General features: G+C 41.4%; 1 protein-coding gene across 6 annotated transcripts in view; it reads left to right on the top strand.

Moving 5' to 3' along the window:
- Positions 1-13,797, top strand: part of GARRE1 (granule associated Rac and RHOG effector 1) — a 72,313-nt gene that overhangs the window by 22,762 nt on the left and 35,754 nt on the right. The gene's annotated exons all lie outside the window — the stretch shown is intronic.

The following is a 13,797-nucleotide window of genomic DNA, read 5'->3' as shown; positions in this document are numbered from 1 at the left end:
GCTTGAAGAGCAAGCCTCACTTTTTTCCTATTGATCCTTTATTTGTATAAAAAATTCATGTATACTCAACCCTGGATTGTTTTCATTTCAAATTAATTAGGTTAAAGACAATTCTTAAACATACCAGTCTATAGTTTCATTCGTTGTTTGTTTTATTTCTTATTTTTGGGCCACACCTGGTGGTGCTCAGGGATTACTCCTGGTTCTTTACTCAGGGATTCCTCCTGGCAGTTCTCAGTAAATTATTTGGGGCTCATGGGTTTGTTGCAATGCAAGGCAGGCACCCTACCCACAGTAGTATCATTCTGAGCCCTGTGGTTTTGTGTTCTTTGAAATTTCAAATTGGAATTTAATTTTCAAATAATAATACTGTAGGAAGTATATAGTGGAGACTGAGAATACCAAATAGGACTATGAACTTTATTTGTGAATTATCATGACCTAGAGCTTTTGGTTGACTCTCCAACATGCTCTAAGTTTACAGGATAAATTTTTCTTTCTATCCCATTGGGGCCCAACCAGTGGTACCAGTGGGGGGAAGTGGGGGAGTGTTTGGGGAAAGGTTATGAGGTGTTTAGAGATTGAATCCAGAGGCCTACATATGTAAGGCATATGATTTATTGTTTGAGCCAGTACAGGATAAATTATTTTTTAGTTAAAAATTTACAGTTCTCCTTAGGATGCATTTGATTCTTATTGAGTACTTTTCTTAAGAGTTATAGAGAGTCTAAATAAAATAGTCTCCCTCTTTCAGGGCTGTAGATTACAATATAAGATTAGAACTGGAGATCAGAGGGCTGGAATGCATGCCTTGCAGCCATGGGTTTGATTTCTAGCACCTCTTGGTCCTCCGAGTAGCACCAGAATGACCCAGCTGACCCCCCCCAACACTGCTGAACTTGAGTTGTATTGGATGAGAGTATTACAAAAAAGTGGTCCCACTTAATCTGTGCTTGAGAGATTCCCTCCCCCCCAGAAAAAAAATTAGAGTATTTGATTGCAATCTGATTTCATTTAGAACAAAGCTAACATTTTTCCTTCCTACAATTAGGAAATGACTTGTTAAACTTCCATACGGTTATTGTTTTTTTTTAATTGGGGGGCCACACCCAGCTGTGCTCAGGGTTTACTCCTGGTTCTGTATTCAGGGATCCCTCCTGGTAGTCTCTGGGGACTGTATGGGGCACTGGGGATAAAATCCAGGTTGACCACATGCAAGGCAAACCCCTTATCTGCTGTACACTCTTTCCAACTCCTAGATTTTTTAAAAAAAAATTTTATTAGTGAGACACCATGAGGTACAGTTGTAGACTTACAAATTTTGTGCTTGAGTTTCAATTATACAATGATCAAATACCCATCCCTCCACCAGTGCCCATTTTCCACCACCACGGATCCCAGTATCCCTCCTACCCCCCATCCCCTCCATCCCACCCTGCCTCTGTGACAGGGCATTCTCCTCCGTTCTCTCTCTCCTTTTGGGTGTTGTGGTTTGCAAAAGAGGCATTGAGTGGCAATCATGTTTGGTCTATAGTCTATTTTCAGCATGCTTCTCCCATCCTGGGAGGATCCTCCCAACACCCTTTATTTGGTGCTCCATTCTCTATCTGAGCTGCCTTTTCCCCTAGCATGTGTGGCTGGCCTCCAAAACATGGAGCAAAATTCCTGGTACTAATATCGGCCATTCTTGGGTGTTAGTCTCCTGTTTTGTTACTTTATGTTCCCCAGATGAATGCAATCTTTCTATGTCTATCCCTCTCTTTCTGACTCATTTCACTTAACATGATACTTTCCATGTAGTACCGTTTGTATGTAAATTTCATGACTTCATCTTTTCTAACAACTACATAGTACTCCATTGTGTAAATGTACCAAAGTTTCTTTAACCAGTCATCTGTTCTCGGGCACTCAGGTTTTTTTCCAGATTCTGGCTATTGTAAACAGTGCTGCAATGAACAAACAAGTGCAGATGTCACTTCGACTATACATTTTTGCTTCTCTGGGATATATTCCCAGGAGTGGTATTGTTGGGTCAAATGGGAGCTCTGTTTCTAATTTTTTGAGAATTGTCCATACTGTTTTCCAAAAGGGCCGAACCAGTTGTCATTCCCATCAGCAGTGAAGGAGGGTCCCTTTCTTGTCACATCTGCACCAGCACCAGTTGCTTTTGTTCTTGTGGATGTGGGCCAGTCTCTGTGGTGTGAAGTGATATCTCATTGTGGTTTTGATCTGCATCTCCCTGATAATTAATGATGTGGAGCATTTTCTCATGGCCTTTTAGCCATTCGGATTTCTTCTTTGAGAAAGTTTCTGTTCATTTCATCGCCCCATTTTTTTATGGGGTTGGATGTTTTCTTCTTGTGGAGTTCAACCAGTACTTTGTATATCCTTGATATCAACCCCTTGTTGGATGTGTATTTGGTGAATATCCTTTCCCATTCTGTAGACTGTCTGTATTTTGGTCACTGTTTCTTTTGAGGTGCAGAAGTTTCTTAGTTTAAGATAGTCCCATTTGTCTATCTCTGTTTTCACTTGCTTGGCCAGTGGCATGACATCTTTGAAGATACCATTAGCTTCAGTGTCATGGAGCGTTTTGCCAACTTTTTCTTCAGTGTACCTTATGGATTCCGGTCTGATGTTGAGGTCTTTAATCCACTTTGATCTTACTTTTGTACATGGTGTTAGGCAGAGATCTGAGCCCACTTTTTTGCATGTAGTCATCCAGTTTTGCCAGCACAATTTGTTAAAGAGGCTTTCCTTGCTCCACTTCACTTTTCTTGCCCCCTTATCAAAGATTAGATGATCATATGCTGGGGGGAGATGTCAATATATTCAGCCCTGTTCCATTGGTCTACAGCTCTGCCTTTGTTCCAGTACCATGCTGTTTTAATTATTACTACTTTGTAGTAGAGTTTGGAGTTAGGGAGGTTGATTCCTCCCATTTTCTTTTTCCCAAGAATTGCTTTAGCTATTCATGCCAACCCCTAGATTTTAAAAAATTATTGTTTAAAATTGCAGGGACTGGAGAGGTAGTGCAAGATAATCAACTGCCTTGTATGCAGCTGACCTTCGTTTGATCCCTGGCACTACATATGCTTCCTTGGGCACACTCTTGAACACTTGAAAGGTGCTATAAGCCTTTCTCTGAAAATAGAGCACAATTCCGTATACAGCCAATGTTAGGGAGTTATATGCAGCAAGTAATTCTAACTGGAGTCTCTTTCAGTGAAAATTTGCCATTCCAAAAATAATTGCTTTGTTCATTTCTTTTCTGGTTTCTGAGGTGGACACCTCCCTTTCTTTTCTGTGGCAGAGCAGAATTTCCTGCCTAATAAAAGAAATGCCAGGATTTTTTCAGCATGAATATTTGAGGGAACCTTGTAGCCAGCTTTGATTGTCTTATACCAAGAATGGGATTGGGAATGAATATGAAGGGAAGTATGGCCATAGACTATACTCATAGTAGCTAGAAACGGGGTTTGCAACATTATATAAAAGAGAATTTTGTCTAAAATAAGAAATTTACTTCTACTCAAGTACTTTGTGTAAAGTCTCAAACTGTCAGCCAAAATAGTGAATTCAGTACAATTTCTTATATTGAATTTGTTCTTTGTACAGAAGTTGACATCATCCCCAAACATTTTTTAGAGCTAGGGCCTGTTATTTGTATCTTTTCTGATTTTCATCTCTGTTTGGAGATCTTTGTGATTGTGTTAATGCTGCTGTTCTGTAAAATGCCAGTTGAGCTGTCAACTGATGGCTATTTACCTCTCAACTGATAGCTATTTACCTCAGTTTCATTTGTCAGAAATTTCTTACTAGAGTCGTTATATGTTATTAAAATTCATTTTGGGGGACCAGAGCAATAGTGCAGCAGGTAGGGTGAACAAGTTTGATCCTGGCATCCCATACGGTCCCCCAAGCCCCACCAGAAGTGACCCCTGAGTGCACTGCCAGTAGTAAGTGCTGAGCATAACTGGGTGTGTACCCCAAACAAACAAAATTTCTTTTAAAATTTTATTTTGTGAGACCTGGTGGCCTTTGGGCAAGGAGCTCAAGACTCCACCGTGGCCAATTCCATCAGTTCTCACTGGACCTTAGGAATCTAGAGTATTCCACCATTCAAGTCACATCCCTGGCCCCTCATTTGTACTTAAAACATACAGTTAAAGAGGTATAGATAACTTTATTTGCTATTTATTAGAAAGGCATAGGTACCTTTTTAATAAACATCTGTTGCTTAAAATTTTCAACGTGATTAAAAAAAATTGACCTGTTCTTGCATTCATATTGAGCAAAACACATATTGATTGCCTTTGTGGTCCAGGTGCTGTTTCAGGCACTGTGGATACAGTAGTGAACAAAACCAGTTTCCTCCTTTATGTAGTTTAAAAGAGGGAGGTGGCATTTGAGCAAAAATTCTTGCAGGTGTTTTGAAATACTGTAGTCTGTTTATATAAATGTTAAAATATTATTAAGACTCCCTGAAAAATGCCACCAGCACCCCTTTTCCCCTTGCTGTCTTCAACCCTTGGTAGCACTTGGGACTGTTTTTACACTGGAACCTCAGTGTTTGGATGCTTGGACCTCTGGGCAGGTGAACTGCATTCTAGAACATTGCTTCTCATTCCGGGGCCATATGGCCTTCTTTGGATCCTGGTGATCAAACTTTCATGTTCCATCAGGGACACAGGTGAAAACTGTATAAACGGGGAGTCAGGGCATGAGACTAGGGGGCCACCAGTAGGACAGGGAGACCACAGGAAAGGAACAAGGTTGAAAGGGGACATGGTCAGAAAAAGGTTGATAGAAGAATATGTTCTGTCTTTTTGAAGGGATAGGATTTGGGGCCACAACCATTGGTGTGCAGTGGCTACATCTGGCTCTGTGTTGAGGAATCACTCCTCGTGGTTCTCAGGAGACCTTATTCAGTGCTGGGATTGAACTGGGTTTGGTTGTAGAGCAAGGCAAGCACCTTAGCCCCTGTAGTATTCTTCTGGCCCCCTGTTTGTATCTTTTGGCATTTTTAATGGCTCTCAAGTACCACCACCTTGTGAAAAGGCAGGCAGATTTTAAATTGAATCTGTGCATAGTTAAGCCTTGGCTTTCAGTTTGATGCACTGACAACTGAATTTTGTATTTTCTTGATTAAATATGCATATGTTTAAAATAGTTTATATGTGAACACTTTTAAGAATCAGGAATAACCCCTGAGCATTACCAGGTATGGTCCACAAACAAAAGATACCTTCATTCAGACATCTGAATATTTATTTTAGATAGATAGATGCCAAAAATACTTTTAGTAGAAAGTAACTGTAATGGAACATATTAGAAGTAGTTTCAAATGTGGTTTTCATTAACCTTAATGAAATTAAATTACCATTCTGCTTTTTTTTTTTTTGGCCTAAGGATAAAATTCACTGTTCTTGTTTTGACTGGTAAATCACCTATAACAGATTATGAATATATTTTCTAACTCTCTGTGCCAGCTGAAAAATCCAGATTGCTGTCATTAATCAAAAACTGAAGTTTACTTCATTAAAAAATTGAGAGTCCAGTTTTCAGACTTTCATTACTTCCTAGCTGGTCTTTTTTAGCTTATTGAGGTGAATTTCTATTACTTAAATTGTGTTCAGATTTTAGCCTTTTGAATAAACTATAATTAATTAAACTGATCTACCCAGACCATTCTTGGGTGGAAACCACTGGAGCCAACAGCATCTGCTGCTCTGGAAGCACTGGGCCCTTTGACTTTAATTGGTCAAGACATACTACAGTCAATTTATTATTCTGAAAATCACTAACTAAAAAGATAAATATAAGAAATTTAATTTCCAGCTTCTCCAGTACACATGTAATATTTCAGGGTGACCTAATAGATGAGAAGAGGTTTTTCTGTTTTTATTTTTTTTAATTTTTTTGCTTTTTGGGTCACACCCAGCAATGCTCAGGGATTACTCCTGGTTTTGCACTCAGAAATTACTCCTGGCAGTGCTTGGGGGACCATATGGAATGCCGGGAATTGAACCTGGATCGGCCGCATGCAAGGCAAACGCCCTACCTGCTGTGCTATCGCTCTGGCCCCGGTTTTTCTGTTTTGAAAAAGTTTAGTGTTCTGTGAAGTAGGGCATGATACAATTAGGAAACCCACAAACCCACCATTCTGTATACCATAAGAAATTAACTAACTCAAGCAGTTGTCAACAATAGAGGATAAAACCATTTGGTGAAAAGTTTGGGGAAACTTTATAAAGAAGAAACCAAGCCTTTCCTCCCAATGTCCATTGGTCAGTGTAACTGTCATTGATTATGAGGCAGATGATCATATCTCTTGATGAGGACTACACAGCAGCCATTTTTGTACCTTTTCCCTCCCAACACACACACACACACACACACACACACACACACACACATCTGAAGTAATCTAATGAAACCTCTGGACCAGAGTCCTAGTCAGGAAATATGGGCATAGAACAAAAGTTTATAACACCCCATTAAAGCATTGAGAATTCCAGAATGTTATACTGGTAGTTGGCCTGACTTGTTCAGCAAGTTAAGTAGCCTGAGAAAAAAGCATAAAGCTAGAAAATACTATCTTAAAAGATATAATAGCCAGGGGCCAGAGAGTTAGTACAGTGATATGGTACATGCCTTGCACACAGCTGACCTGGATTCGATCACCGGCACCCCATTTGGTCCCTGAGTACTGCCAGGAGTTGTCCCTGAACGCAAAGTAAGCCTTGAGCACAATTGGATGTGACTCACAAAAGATATCATCCAAGTAAGATGAACTTTTAGGACACAAGATAATTTGGGGGCATTTTAACATGTACTGGATCTTGGTTGACTGGGATTTACTTCAAAATATTTCAACCCAGGCTGGAGTGATAGTGCAGCAGGTAGGGCGTTTGCCTTGCACGCGGCCAACCAGGGTTCAATTCCCAGCATCCCATATGGTCCCCTGAGCACCGCCAGGAGTAATTCCTGAGTGCAAAGCCAGGAGTAACCCCTGTGCATCACTGGGTGTGACCCCCCAAAAAAATAATAATTTTTTTTTCAACCCAAAAAGATGGAGGAGGAGAAGGTAATCTGGTAAAACGCTGATAGCTATTGAAATTTCTTGTAGGGCACATACACTGCCTCTGTTTAGACAGTTTTTGGGTTTCAGTAAAGGGACAATGTCATGTTTCAGATACCTTAGTAGAGGCTCTCACAGTGTAACTTACCCAGTTCTCCAATTCCTAGAGGGGTGAAAAAGGACTGAGATTGGGGCCTCAGACTGACGTTTCGAGGACAGAGATCTAAACTGAAAACTGCCAGGCAGATGGCAGCTGCCAACAGGAAGCATTAGAATAAATGATGCCAAATTAGTAAATTGCCTCATTCATAATCCTAAAAAATAAATTAAATTAAAAGGGATAAAATTATGAACTGCATAATAAGAGTAATATAACAGAACACCTAATAAGGGACTCCAATTTATGTAGGGATTTGTGCTTGCAAAGCAATCATCTAGCAGAAAGGGGAATATTTAGGAAAACTATTTTCTGTCTACTCATAGGATACTCTTCACTTCTAGCACATCTTACCTCCTAGCGGTTATTTTCTTTTCCTCCCAACACAAGTAATTCTGTTCCTCTCCACCTGGAGTTACCATCAGGTCCCACACACGGATGAAAGCCCAGCTTCTCACTAACTGGTTATAAATTACAGGTTCCCGTGACTCCTGGATTAATTTGCTAGGTTAATAATGTATATGAGCTACTCATAGAACTGTGGCTGACAGTTTACTAAGTAAAAGAAGAAACTTTGGAAAGAATCATGGAAAGAAATTAGTTGACTAATTGTGGAAAGAAGTAATCCAGGTGGCAGATAACAGGTAGGACAGAGTGTGTGGGAAGGGGCATGGGTGTTACCAGCATGGAAGCTCATGAAACCCCTTCCTTTTGGCTTTTTTGTGTTTAAAAAAAAAAATGGGTGGGGCTGGAGTGACAGCACAGCGGGTAGAGTGTTTGCCTTGCACGCAGCCAACCTGGGTTCAATTCCCAGCATCCCATATGGTCCCCCGAGCTCCGCCAGAAGTAATTCCTGAGTGCATGAGCCAGGAGTAACCCCTGTGCACCGCCGGGTGTGACCCAAAAAGCAAAAAAAAAATTAAACATTAAAAAAAAAATGGGTGATGAGAGGGGCCCCTCCTGGTAATACTTGATGGAGCTCTGTGGACCTGATGGTACTAGAGCTCATGAGTGCAGTTCAGTTAGGGCCTAGTAACACTGGGAGCCTGCAGGGCTGCACCCTGCAGTGCTGAGTTGGAAGTGAGGGCTATGTAGTACTAGGGTTCACATTCTTGGCCTTGTGTGTACATGGCCTGTGCACCCTGGTATGTCCTTTGAACTATCTCCCCAGCCCTTCCTCTTGACTTATGGAGGCCACATTATGTAGGCTTAATTGATTAGATCATTGGTCATCGGTAATTGGTTCTGCCTCTAGGACTGTGTTGTCCTGATGGCTGTTCCCTATCGTTAAGGGTTTTCCAAAAGTAACTCCTCAGTAATCTAAGCTCAGTGTATTTGGAAAGGACTCTTTATGAATAATGAAAAGACACTTTTATCACTTAGGAAATTCCAAGGATTTTAGGAGCTGTCCGCCAGGAAACCTTGGAAGAAGACCAAAGTAGATGTTTCTTACTTTAAATTACAGTACCATGGGGAGTACTATTGAATCAGAAACAGGGATGAATTAAAAGCAAGTGCTCTTCAGATAATTGAAGAAAATAAAAGACAGAAAAGACACCTGTGAGGGCAGGACCACAGTAGCAGAACAAAGAAACATTCTTGTATTCCTAATTTTGGTGACTAGTGGTTGAACAGCAATGTTGCTTTCTAATAGGAGTATCTAATTTAGAATTTCAGTTGCTATAAAGGGTTGAAAGAATGGAAGGGAGAATTTAAGCTTGGGGGAAAAATAGAAGAGTCCATAAAATATAATTTTACAGGGGCCTGGAGTGACATTGTACAAGTTGGGAGGTCACTTGCTTTTCTTACAGCTGAGCCTGTTTCAATCCCTGGCATCCCATATGGTCTCCTGAACCTACCAGGAGTGGGTCCTGAGTGCAGAGCCATGAATAAGTGACCCCTGAGCATTGCCAGTGTCATCCCCTCCTCCTAAAAATATCCCTTGAAACATAGTTTTACATAAAATTAACTTTGCTGAATTATTTTCTAAATTTATATAGATGCTGGTCAGCTTATAAAATTTCACAGGACTGGGTAAGAGTCTGTTCTGGGACTTGTCTACACTTGTCAGGCTTGTGTCCTGACCCACTCCACTGAGTCAGACCAGTGAAGTCTTCATGCATAGGAGCTTGTTTGCAGTGTCAACCTCTCCTGAGGCTGCTTTTTGACCCTGGAGCCCCCAAAATGGAACTAGCCTGATGTGAAACACCTGTGAATCCGTGCTCACTCTAGAACGCCACTAGCTCCTGGATAAAATTAAATGAGCTGGCAAAGAAGAGTTAAGAACAGTCTAACATACTCCAGTCCTGTTGTCACGACGAAGAAGTATAAGCTGACTTGTTCTTCAGGTCCATGCTCTCTCTCTCTTTTTTTTTTTTTTTTTTTTTTTTTGCTTTTTGGGTCACACTCGGCGATGCTCAAGGGTCACTCCTGGCTCATCCACTCAGGAATTGCTCCTGGTGGTGCTCGGGGGACCATATGGGATGCTGGGAATCGAACCTGGGTCGGCTATGTTGGCTGCGTGCAAGGCGGCAAACGCCCTACCCGCTGTGCTATCGCTTCAGCCCTCGTATCCTCTCTTGAGCACTTATTTGCTTGCTTGTCTGTATGTCTCTTTGCTTGCCTTTTCCAATCTGGAAATTCTTGTGTTCTCTTCAACATGTACTTCCTCTCATCCTCTCCCTTCCCATCTTTGTAAATAAATTTCATTCAGTAAAAACTTACTTCACCAAAAACAAGTATAAACTTGACACTAGGTTTGATGAGGACGTGATGCCAGAACAGTCGTACTCCTTAACTGATGATCGGTTTGCTCTTTCCCCACCCAGCTTGCGACAGCACCCAACTCCCATTCTAGAACCTCTACTCAACCCTGGGAGAGGTTAGGGGAGGGCAGAGAACCCTGCAAGTTCTGATAAAACATTTGATACAGAATGAGATAGAGGGCGGGAGAGTGTAGCAGAGTGATAGTACAGAACCTGTGCTGAGCAGTGCCCCCAAACCAAGAAAATAACAAGATGCAGGCCTCTCTGCAAGATGGAGAATGCACCTACCACAACTTCTTAAAAACATCCCCATATATTTGAACCTATTAATTGAAAAGTTCTTTGGATGTGGCTGTGTCCAGGGCCCCAGTATCACGGAAATAAACCTCTCCGTGTGTTTGTTCCATTTTGGAAAAGAGTATGATTCAGTTTTTACAAAAATCTACAGGTACATATCTTGGCTTATGGGGAATTAGTGATTATTATCTACCTGGTAATATGTGGTATATTTTATTTGGCTCACCTTCCAACCTAATTTATTTAAATGCATATGTGTTATATAAAAGGTTTTGTATACCACAGAGCTTGGCCTACAGTGTAAGAGTTTGAAAGGTCTTTGTAGATATTTTACTAGCTGTAAAGCAGCAAATCTAAGGACGGAATGTAATCTTGTCTGAATTACAAGCATTTGGAGTTGACTCAGCCCTCTTGAGCATGTGTATTAGTTTGCTTTCCCACTCTAGTCCTTTTTTGTCCCATATAGCATGTCAGCGATAGCAAAGCGGTAGGGCATTTACCTTGCACGCAGCCAACATGGCTGACCCGAGTTCGATTCCTCCGCCCCTCTCGGAGAGCCCGGCAAGCTACCGAGAGTATCTCGCCCACACGGCAGAGCCTGGCAAGCTCCCCGCAACGTATTCCATATGCCAAACACAGTAACAACAAAGTCTCCAATGGAGACGTTACTGGGCCCGCTCGAGCAAATCGACGAACATCCGGAGGGCCTTTACCTTATAGCATGTCAGCTTCTCTGGGCTCTCCAGGTTAATATGGGCTGAAAAAACATCTTTGTTGGTTTCTCTTTGTTGTTTTGTTTGGGAATTCAGAGATCACCCCTAGTGGCATATGCTTGGGGGACTTTATGCAGAGCCAGAGATTGAGCCCAGATCAGCCTCATGCAAGGCAAGCATCTTATCTGATGTGCTATCACTCTGTCCCCTTGTTCTCGTGAACTTACAAGTTTTTGTGCTTGGGTTTTATTTTTAAAGTGTTTAAACATTCACTGCAGTCATTCTTTAGATTAGACTATATATGTTCATTTCAGGGTGCCTTTTTATTTAACTTTTTTTTATACTGTAATCCAATATCCATGAAGCACTTCCCACAGTCCAGGCATGGTCTCCTACATTCTGTTCCCCTGGAGACATTCAGGTCTTTGTATCAAATTCTGGTCTTTTGGTTAGGTCATTATGTAATGACTCTGGAATTATCATAAGAACAAAAGAGCTCAGTTGAGCCCAAAGTAATTTTAAGGTATAAGTAAGGGTTGAAAAGAAATGATGTAATGGCTTTGGAATGTTTTATAAAAACAATCAGTCCAGTTCTCCTTGATTTCTTTCAGGGCTAGAAACCCTGGAAATGTTGGCCATTAAGTGTCTATGCCTTTTGTTCCTTGCACAGTCCTCACGGTCCTCCCGTTGTTCATCAATTTGCTCGAGCGGGCCCAGTAACGTCTCCATCAGGAGACTTGTTGTTACTGTGTTTGGCATATTGAATACGTCCCGGGTAGCTTGCCAAGCTCTGCCGTGCGGGCGAGATACTCTCAGTAGCTTGCCGGGCTCTCCAAGAGGGGTGGAGGAATCGAACTCGGGTCGGCCATGTTGGCCGCGTGCAAGGCAAATGCCCTACCGCTGTGCTATCGCTCCAGCAGAGACAGAGAAAGATGAAATATAGGGAGACTGAAGAGAAAGTGACTTAGTGAGACATTGAGTCTATTGATTGAAGTCAAAAATTACAAGGTATGGTGGGAGAGGGTTTGGACTTGGGCACTCCAGAATTCCCACATAGGCAGAGGTTGAGAACTAAGACACTGGGCTTAAAAGAGGAAGAATTAAAACCAAGTTTTGAAATACTGTAAGTAAGTAGAGCAGAGTTGATCATCAACTTTTGTGTAGAAATGATGGCCTTTTGAAATTCAAAGTATAGTAACTTTAAGCTAATATTAATAAAATGTAAAAGTCATCAAAAAGGGGGCTGAGTCGGAGTGATAGTACAGTGGGTAGAGTGTTTGCCTTGCAGCGGCCAACCTGGGTTCGATCCCCAGCATCCCATATCGTCCCCTGAGTACCACCAGGAGTAATTCCTGAGTACAGAGCTAGGAATAATCCTTAAACATCAGTGGGTGTCGTCCCCAAAATGGACTAGAGAGGTAATACAGTGGATAGGGGCACTTATCTTGCATGCAGCCAATTTGGGTTCTATACCCCATTGCATATGGTCAGCATTGCCAGAAATGACCCCTGAACACAGAGCCAGGAGTAAGCCCTGAGCACTGCTGGTGTGGTCCAGAAAACAAGCAAAAAGTCATCAAAATGGAAAGGTATTATGATTATATCCATAAACTCATCCCTCTTAGCTGCAGATATGATACATATTCTGGGGTTAGGAAAATATTGTTTCCACATCGAGTCCAGAAAATGTGTACATTCTAGCTCCTCAAAAGCATATATGTCTGTGTGTATACATATATATAATCCATAATTCTCTCTAGACATTTGAAAGCAGAACCAAATGAATCCTGTGGAGTTACTGATTGTATTCAGCAATAGGACCTTTAAGTTGCTTCAAAAGTTTTCTCTTTCAAGGCATTGTGTGGCAATCATGTTCGGTCTATATTCTACTTATGGCATGCATCTCCCATCCTGGGAGGATCCTCAGTTGGGGTAATATTTAAGAACAAAGGTCTGGAGGTTTGTCTACCCCAAGTTGAAGCTGTGTATCTTGGGCAATTTGCTTCTTTCTATGTCAGATTCTGTGTTGGATATTATTATTGATCTATTATGTATTTATGTATTTTTTATTAAAAACGAGAGCCATTATATTAAATGGGATTTTCACTGAAAAAAAAAGTTTTCTCTTTTAAAAAAATTTTTTTGTTTTGTTTTGGGGGGTTTTAATTGGCCACATGCAGTGGTGCTCAGGGGTTATTGTTGGCTCTGCATTCATGAGTGCTTGGAGGACCATATGGGATGCTGGAATCAAACACGGGTCAACTACGTGCAAGGCAAATGCCCTACACAGTACTAATGCTCTCCCCCCTCTGCAAAATTCTGATGGACTCTTGCTGACTGAATGCCATAGCTTTAGAATGCAGTGAGGTAAATGGAATTATTATTATTTTTTTAATGCAACTGCCAAGGGTAAGATTAGGTCAGATTGCTTTCTTAATCCTTATGTGTTGAAGAACTGAACAGATGTTTTGAGGAATGGAATTCCTCAAGAGACAGAAAAAACTGCTCTTTTTCTCCCAAGCCCCATTTGCCTTTTCCCTTTTTAACACTGCTCTCAAATTCTGCTTCCAGCCAGTTTTAGTGGCTGCTTTGTACTCTGTAGATTGCCTCAGTGCCACTGGCAGCCCTCCTTGTTCCTCTTGTCCCTTTCTCCCTCTTAATGAAGACAGAGCAGACTTTTCCACCCAGGAAAATGACATCAGGATTCCAGTAGAGGTGCCTCTTCTCTTGTTAGGCAGTACTCCACCTGCTGCTGTGACTGCCTCCTGGATCTTGTGACAG

This window comes from Sorex fumeus, unplaced genomic scaffold (genome assembly GCF_029834395.1).
Source record: "Sorex fumeus unplaced genomic scaffold, SorFum_2.1 ptg000122l, whole genome shotgun sequence".
NCBI classification, from domain to species: Eukaryota; Metazoa; Chordata; class Mammalia; order Eulipotyphla; family Soricidae; genus Sorex; species Sorex fumeus.
The sequence above is the reverse complement of the archived record's forward strand: the minus strand, read 5'-3'. Positions and strand labels throughout refer to the sequence as shown.